This window comes from Leptonychotes weddellii, unplaced genomic scaffold, assembly GCF_054177405.1.
Source record: "Leptonychotes weddellii isolate Sample4059 unplaced genomic scaffold, ASM5417740v2 HiC_scaffold_12116, whole genome shotgun sequence".
In the NCBI taxonomy this organism is placed as follows: domain Eukaryota; kingdom Metazoa; phylum Chordata; class Mammalia; order Carnivora; family Phocidae; genus Leptonychotes; species Leptonychotes weddellii.
Window position 1 is genome coordinate 1 of NW_027699598.1, and position 6,177 is coordinate 6,177.

General features: G+C 42.3%; 1 pseudogene; it reads right to left on the reverse strand.

Annotated features, from left to right (window-relative positions):
* Positions 1-6: 6 nt before the first annotated feature.
* Positions 7-4,367, reverse strand: LOC145718208 (ras-related protein Rab-39A pseudogene; annotated as a pseudogene).
* Between the last annotated feature and the right edge of the window lie 1,810 nt (positions 4,368-6,177).

Consider the following 6,177-nt stretch of genomic DNA (forward strand, 5'->3'; position numbering starts at 1 on the left):
AAAAATACTTCCATGAACCTAGAAAATGTACAAGTATTTAAAATATAATTAAATATCTACTTCAAAGATGCACAAAAACCACATTCAAACAGGACTTCTGATTGAATTAAGTCTCCTGGGATTTCCCTCCCTATCATTTCCACCTTGGAGGAGTGGTGTTTCAGAGCAAGAGGGCAGAGGGCATACACGAACCCCCAGGTCCACAAAAGCATGCACCTTCTTTTTTTTTTTTAAGATTTTATTTATTTATCTGACAGAGAGAGAGAGAGAACAAGTAGGCAGAGAGACAGGCAGAGGGAGAGGGAGAAGCAGGCTCCCCGCTGAGCAGGGAGCCCGATGCGGGGCTCGATCCCAGGACCCTGGGATCATGACCTGAGCCGAAGGCAAACACTTAACCAGCTGAGCCACCCAGGCGCCCCAAGCATGCACCTTCTTTTGCTCCCTCTGCAGAATGTGGGGACGAGGGGAAAGAATATGAGAAAACAAAATTCTCATCCGTTGTAAATATAATAGTATGCCCGTGAGCAGTGATACCACGCTCGTATTTGCATAATGCTTTCTCTATTTACGAAGCTTTTTCACATGATCCACTTGATTCTCAAAATAATTTCATGAAGCACAATAAATGGGGTTATTAGCCTCATTTTACAGTTAAGAGCGTAGCGACATTACGTGACTCACTCATGCTCAAATACTGGCGCGGCAAAGGTAAGCTTCGAACCCAGGCTTTCTGATTTCTCATTAAATGTTCCTTCTACCGTATCAGTTTGGTTTTCAAGCAAATGCTATTTTAACAGTAAAAGTCATGATTTCCAAAAGGGGGCTGCATTTGGTGCCCCTTTGTGATTAGGGATTGTTAACAGAACAGAAATGTAGGTTATAAAAATACTTGAGTTTGTGATCAAAATGACCCTTCCAGGAGGAGCATTTAATCAATAAGTTAAAAATTAGAAAACTCAGAAGTCATTTTATAGCCCTAACTCATTATTCTACCTTTAATTTTACTGAAATACAATTTGAATGCCAATTATATGAAACATCTAACCAATCGTCCTTGTCCAGAAATCTTTCCTATAATTTTCTTTTTAAGATTTTATTTATTTATTTGACAGAGAGAGAGAGAACACAAGTAGGCAGAGGGAGAAGGAGAAGCGGGCTCCCCGCTCTGCGGGACTCGATCCCAGGACCCTGGGATCATGACCTGAGCCGAAGGCAGCCGCTTAACCGACTGAGCCACCCAGGCGCCCTCCTATAATTTTCTTGTATCAGAAATGGGGAAATTCAAAAACTTACGTGGACAACAAAGCGATCACTAAGAACATGCCATATTTACCTATATCAATAATTTTGACAATAGTTCAAGGTAAATTGCATTTACTTTCTTTGAAAATGCCTGTATATAGATAAATTTGTTTTTCTTGTCTAAATAAGGACAATATACTATAACATCAAAACATTTGCTGATGAATGGTCCTTCGTTTTTATTTTTATAAATATTTGCAATAAAATATTTTGCTTGGATCCTTAGATATCTTCACAAAACATAAAATTATCAAGAGCAATAAATCAGAGAACAAAAATGAGTATAAAACTTACTTTCTTATGTTTAGGTAAATTAAGGGAGGATAAATATTATTTTTTATTTTTTTTACAGATTTTATTTATTTATTTGACAGAGAGAGAGATAGCAAGAGCAGGAACACAAGCAGGGGGAGTGGGAGAGGGAGAAGCAGGCTTCCCGCCAGGCAGGGAGCCCGATGCGGGGCTCGATCCCAGGACCCTGGGATCATGACCTGAGCCGAAGGCAGACGCCCAACGACTGAGCCACCCAGGCGCCCGGGAGGATAAATATTTCAAAGAATGGTTAAAAACGTGGTACCTTATACAAGGAATTGTTATTTTAGTCCTAGCCGATGATATGTCTGAGATTGTTTATTTGTAAGCGAACAGTGCACTTTTAAATCCACTTTACTATTCAGTATTAACAAATTAACTCATGAGAACATAATGCCTGATAAAATCTTTTCAGTCAGACTACACAGGCACAAAAAACCCATTTTAAACTGTCAAGAAAAATGAGTCCTATTGATATACGTGGACATGAAGGTCAGCTACACGCTAACAAAGTGAGGAAGGGAGTAATTCTGTAGACACTTGAGTTTCAAGAAAAAGTTGTCTGCTTTGCCTGATAATTTAGCAAAATACCCGATTTGGTAGTGTAGCGAGTAAGCATAGTGCTCTGAATTAAATACCTTACAAAACAGCGTTAGCGTGGGCTTGTAACTCTTTCTCCAACGTTTGCGTGCATCGTTCTGCCATCCATGTTGCTATTTATCCTGAGATGACACCCAATCTGTTCCCGTTAGTTCTTTGGCCTGTTTGAAGTCAGCAGAAGCACTCTTTTCTGGGCTTCACTGCCTCTTCGGAAGAATGCACAGTATTTGGAACAAAACCACTCCTAACCCCTTCCCAGCCATCTTGAATACAAATGTCCCCCCTTTTAATAAGTTCATAAATCTCTCTTGTCAAGATCGTAAAGGACTCCTCGACGTTTGTGGCATCTTTTGCGGAGGTTTCTATATACTTCATACCACAGTCTGCAGACAGGTTTTCGGCTTCTTCCCTAGTCACCTGTCGCTGTGAAGCCAAGTCACACTTGTGTCCCACCAGCAGAAACACAATCCGAAACGGCTGCACGTGCATTTTTGCCTCTTCTAGCCAATCCTTCACATGTTCGAAAGAGCGTCGGTTGGTGATGTCAAACACTAAAAACCCACCAACTGAGTTGCGGTAATAAGATCGAGTTATTGATCTGAAAAATAAGTAGAAAAACAGGTTGTCAAAGGACACATTGTTCTGCTTCTCCTCTTCCAAGCAATGCAGCACCGTAATAAAATGTGAAGCTAACCTGACGTGACTTAACCCGAATTTATAGATCAAATACGAAGTGTCTTAAGTGGACAAAAATATTATGAAACTAACCGGTGAGCCAGTTTCATCCGACAGAACATTAAAGTATAGTTATTCTTAGGGCGCCTGGGTGGCTCAGATGGTTAAGCGTCTGCCTTCGGCTCAGGTCATGATCCCAGGGTCCTGGGATCGAGTCCCGCATCGGGCTCCCTGCTCCTTGGGAGCCTGCTTCTCACTCTGCCTGTCTCTCTCTCTCTCTCTCTGTCTCTCATGAATAAATAAATAAAAAAAAAAAAATTAAAAAAAAAAAAAGTATAGTTATTCTTAGATAGACTAAAGGACTTACGTCGTATGTCATCTCGCACTTACGATGATTTGTTTTTATTTTCAAGTATCTGATAGAGTAATTATTACATTACTGGGATTAAAAATAGGAATATAGAAAGTTTTGGTGAAGGGCAGAGGTTGCCCAGTTGCCGTGAGGTCCAGCCCATGGAAGCACCAGCTGGGGACCAGAGGAAAGAGGTCGGGTATCTACCCTTCTCTTTGTCTCGGCCTGACCGTGGGTGAGGAGCAGCTGTGTTCTTGTTTCTGGTCATGGTTCCCGTTGGGTAGCGCCCTCCTAATGGGTTCCACTGGGTTCGGGTGTCCCATTCTCTCTCCTCTTTTGGCCAGGTGGTGAATGGCTTCTCATCATTGCTAACTCCGAATGCCTCACCATCCTTTGTTGATGCCCTTCACCTTGCCCACATTTCCAGAAATGCTCACTTCCCACCTCATTAAACTTTTAGTTAACTCTTCAAGTGTGCTGTTTGTTTCCTGATTGAATCATGAGGCAAGGTGGCAAGGCCATACTCTTTTATATTTCGTGCCTTTACATGATATTTTTTCTACCTAGAATGTCTTCTACCCTTTTCTGCCTAGCTACCTCCTATTTCTCCTTCAAGAATCAGTTTAAAAATCATATATATGAGAAGCCTTCCCTGCCACTGGCCTCTTGTTCTCCGCCCCTCTTAGGCAATCCTCTTACAATCCCACTGAGCTGTTGGCATACTGCCATTGTGAGTATTTCCGTTTTCACAGCGTGCTGATTGGATTGGTGGGTACGTCTCCCACTCAATTCAAGTCTCCTTGAAGGTCGTGTTTCCCTTAAGTACCTAACAATCATACTGCCTGGCAAATGACAGATGTCACTTAATATTTGTTATACAGGATTGATTGATCTTATTGGAGAGGGAAAGTGCTCAGTGCTGTATGTGGGATGGCATGTGCCTCAGTTTTTAAGCTGTCAATGATCTTGAGCATTGAAATGATCCTTAACTAAGCTCATCTGACCCCCAAAGACCTTTGTGGGGGGTCAGTAGGGCACCTGGTACTCTCTCCGCTTCTTGTATACCTTCATTACCCTTACTGCTGAAATCACAGCTCAGTTCAGTGACCCAATATCGCAACACCATTTGTTGTGGGCATGTGAAGAAAGTACTTCACCTCTTTTTTCTTTCCCTTTCGTTTGCTTCCCTGCTTCTCCTCAGAATTCTTTTTTTTTTTTTTTTAAGATTTTATCTATTTATTTGACAGAGCACGCACAAGCAGGGGGAGCAGCAGAGGGAGAGGGAGAAGCAGGCTCCCTGCTAAGCAGGGGGATCCCAGGACCCTGGGATCATGACCTGAGCTGAAGGCAGACGCTTCACCGACTGAGCCACCCAGGTGCCCCAGAATTCTTTTTTTTTAAAGATTTGTTTACTTTAGAGAGTGTGTGAGAGACCAGGGAGAGAGGCAGAGTGAGAGGGAGAGAATCCCCAGCAGACTCCCCTGACACGGGGCTCGATCTCATGACCCGGAGATCACGACCTGAGCCAAAACCAAGAATCGGATGCTTAACCGACTGGGCCATCCAGGCGCCCCCTCTTCAGAATTCTTAGTAGAAAGATTCTCAAGTGACTTAGGAATATTTTCTCAAGGACTACTGTATTACATAACCACCGACAGTAAGAAAAATCTCCCAGTATCTTTGGCAGGCTTCAAACAATGCAGTTCATTTAAGTTGCTGCTTAAAAGAAACGTAATTAAGGCTATGTTATTAGACTGAAAGCTTCAATTTACTCAGCACCAAGTCTGCATTACTTTTATCCTCCCTCCTATTTAATCTACCATTAGTTTAATTTACAAAGACACGCTTTTGTGGTTGAACACTCAATGATGAAATGCTTGTACATTAAGCAGAGGTATATTTTACTCCGTAGAAAATGGCTTGTTTTCTAGCCCTTTGTATTTAGTTTTGCAAAGACACTGGGGATACAGTTGGCAAATTATTCTATAGAATGAAATTATAGCGAAGTATACGCCATGTACACTATAAAAAGCCCTTACTAACGATTAGTTGGAATAAATGGTCTCAATATGACATCTGTCATTTTCTATATAATAACTTGATCTTCAGTTTCTATGTGTGGGTATGGATATGAGGTTTAGAATTCTGATACGGTTAGGTTTCGGACTCAGGTATGGTTGGCCCGGGGCGGGGGAAAGTTTCCCTTAAAACAACTGGGCATTCCTGCTGTCAATTATTTAGGGGAAAATCCAGGGCTACAGACTGAAAACTGGGCCTTGAAAGGCAGGTCTTACAGAAGGGGATGAGGAACATCTATCTTTCTTTGGACTTGCTCTCTTGGGGCACACTGAGGTCTTCAGAAGTTCTCGAAGGGTTAGAAGAAGTAGGGTACAGATCCTAAAAGAACTATGTAGGTCAGCCTCCCTATAGAGAATTCCAGAGTTAAGGATGAGTAACAGTTCTTTATAAGCAACAACATCGTGCTGCAGGTTACTTTAACTATTTCCTTCTGGGCTTTGAAAGTCTCATTGAATGAATGGATGATTTAAAGGGGAAAAAAATTAGGGGAGGGGGAAATGGAAGGAAGGAGAGAAGGAAGGAAGAGAGAAATGAATGGATTTCAACCTGGTCTCAGGTGTGTTATGGGAAAACTAAGAGTTATGAGGCTACCCTCTGGCAAGATTGGAAAGCGGATACAGCACCCGCTAAATCCAGCATGATGCTGGTACAATAGGGAAGGTGAATCATGGCGGACAGCTTGAGGGATACCAGTTCTCAGCAGACCCTTGTCCCTCCCAAGTGGAAGATCTGATTTTTGTGTGTTTTTTTTTTTAAGATTTTATTTTTGGGGCTCCTGGGTGGCTCAGTCGGTTGAGCGTCTGCCTTCAGCTCAGGTCATGATCCCAGTGTCCTGGGATCGAGTCCCCGCATCAGGC